Source organism: Abrus precatorius, unplaced genomic scaffold, assembly GCF_003935025.1.
Source record: "Abrus precatorius isolate BTA unplaced genomic scaffold, Abrus_2018 Scaffold6, whole genome shotgun sequence".
Classification (NCBI taxonomy): Eukaryota; Viridiplantae; Streptophyta; class Magnoliopsida; order Fabales; family Fabaceae; genus Abrus; species Abrus precatorius.
In genome coordinates this window covers 7,922,334-7,925,365 of record NW_020874406.1, presented here as the reverse complement: position 1 = coordinate 7,925,365, position 3,032 = coordinate 7,922,334, and positions in this window count along the sequence as shown.

The window sequence follows — 3,032 nt, the reverse complement described above, 5'->3', positions numbered from 1 at the left end:
ACTAAACCTAACAGATTTTCCTAGAAGTTTTACTATTAATGTCCGTTTCCAGGGAGAACACCATGTCTCATAATCCTCTAAAGGAACTCGGATATCCGGACAAAGATTCAACGAGTTATCTATTAGGTCAAGATTATCGTCCTTATCATTATCTAGAGGCATATCAAAATCATCCAAAACTGATTTTACTATCTCGGAATCATCAAGAAACAAATCTAGATCTTTACATGCCAAAACCTTATCTTTATAAGATAAATGAAGATTAGGGTTAGGATTAGGGTTAGATAGCACTTGATTAGACGAATCTTCAGATACTTTGTCTTCTAGCATCTCTTTTCCAGCATTTGAGGGTTGAAGGAATGGATCCATTCGAACTTTTTTCTTACTCCGAGACATCAAATCTAGTTTCTCAGTGGAGCGCTTCTCCACTTCAGGTCGTTCCATGTAGGGTTTCGAGGGAAACCCCTCCAGGGGTGATAGAGAGATGAAATCAAGGTCGTTACAGTACTATTGAAGCCTCTGCCACCAAGAGATAGTGAACTCTAGTTGTGAGCAAGACGCTCGTATCCGTCGCGAGCAAAGAAAAAGAAAATACTTTCTTAGAACATATCTACTAAAATTTTAAATTGACACGACTTAACTACTCATGATTTATATTTAGGTTTAAAAACTATTTAAATTTACATTTAAAATAAATTAGTTTTTATTTATTCACTGTACACTTTTTTTACTTAAAAATAACTAAATTCTAAATATTAAATAAATAAATAAATATTATAAAATATATATTTGAATCAATTATCTTATTTGAATGTATATAATTCCTAAATTTAGGCGCTTTATATATAGTTCTAGATGTATAGATTAAAGGTGTGTATATGCTTCAACAGCTATTAAAGGAGTATATCAACCCACGAGGGTTGGATCTAATAGAACTACGGTTGACTATCAAAGTTTTGAATTATCCTTTGAGTAAATTAATTTTAATATGTGCAATTTAAATTATTAAATATTTTTAAATATACATATACAAATTAATCTGGATTATATATTTTATATGAAAATTTTAAAAATTAAAATTTCAACTATAAAATAAAGCCCTTAATATTTAGTTATACTAGTATAATTGCTTTATAAATATAATACGTACGAAAAATTAAGAGAGACAAAATAACAATGTTTTTTAAATCGTAGTTAATAAATTTTATATAAGAATAATAAGCAACACATTTTCATTAATTTTTTTAATACAACCTTATTATAAATTTTAATAAAAGAATTGTTCTATTAAATTTTTTAACCAATATAATTAAAACGGTTGTTATTGGGTTCAAAAGTACATACACTCGAATTTAAAATAGTAAAATGGTCAATTTCTTAAAATATTTTTATTTATAAAAATTATTGTACCATAAAAGTTAAAATATCAAGGTAGAAGTACTATTTTTTTCAATTGAGATGCTTAATATAAAATTGTAAATGTAATTTGAATTATGAATGAGTGAAAATTAAATTTAAGTTTTATAATATTAAAATAAAAAATATTTAATTTTATTAATAATAACTAAATTTTATTTTACTAAATGAAATAAATATGAATCACACGATATTAAATTTTATATTATTAATTCTATCACTAAATTGCAGTGTTTATTTGTATTATAACATCATCTTTAATTTTATTAAAATAATTTTTTTTTAGTTTTAATATAATAACTATATTTTAATAAAAATATACTATTTTAAATATTGATGTTGATTTTAAAATAGATGTTAACATTTTTTTTAAAGTTGACTGAATAGAAAAAAGTCTTATAATGTCACGTGACGTAACCAGAAAGTTGGTTTGGGTGGATACACGTGACAGGCTTAAGCGTCAGCTGACATCATTCCCAAGTTGCCCTTTAAAATATAAATCTGGGAAAGAGTCAATGCACGTGCTTTTCACATTCAAATTCAACGACCCAGTTTTCTTTTTCTTTTCTTTTTTTAAGTTTAATTACAGTTGTAGTTACGTGCTTGCTGAATTTTAATCTCTTAATTTGTAATTATCCAATTTTAATTTTTTTTATGCTTGATTTTGACCTTCAATATTAAATTGTAAAATTTTAATTTTGATTTTCTTAATATTACACTTATAAACTTGTTACCCAAATTTTAATATATTGTTTATTCCTCTTACGTGACAGTTTCTATATTAATTATGATAATGTATTTAAAGAAGTTAGTAACACTTTTTTAATATTTTCTTAATTATGGACTAAATTTATTAAAAATTATAAAAATATAATTAATAATTATTAAATTAATAGTGAGACTATTGTATCTTTATAATTTTTAATAACTTTAATTAATAGTTAAAAAATATCTTAAAAAACTATATTGTTAGCACTTTTTAAATATTTATGCATTTTAGTTCAAAGAGAAAAGGTTTCTATTATAGATTAATTAGAAATATTGATAACAATGTAAAAGATCTAAATCCAATAAGACTGGAAAAATATGAAAATAAAATATTAGTGTAAGTACTATGAAATATGTTGTATTAAAAATAAATTTGAAATTATATTTTTATTTTCTATAAAAACAATACATTTTAGAATATATTTTTTAAAAATTTTATGTTAATTAAGGAGTTAGGTTTCTTTTTGATACTCTTTAAGTTAAAAAGATGAGTTTATTATACAGTTACAATTACAAATAGAAATAAAAATAAGGTAAATTTTTCATAATTAGATCTAGTCTATTTAACAATTTTGAAGTCTAAGCTTAACATATTACTTATCATAGATTTTTTATTAAAAGATTAAAATTTATTTTTTCTTATTTTATTTATTTAATTTAAATTTAAAAAGATTGAAAAATAATTTTAATTTTTTCTAAAAAAAACTTTTATTTTTTTCTTAATTTCTAAACAAACGAACAAAATAAATTTTTAAATTTATTTCTTTATCCAAAAACAACAAAAATAATATTTTTACATATCATTTATCTTTGAATTCAAATAAAAAACTGTTTTCTTTTTAAAATTA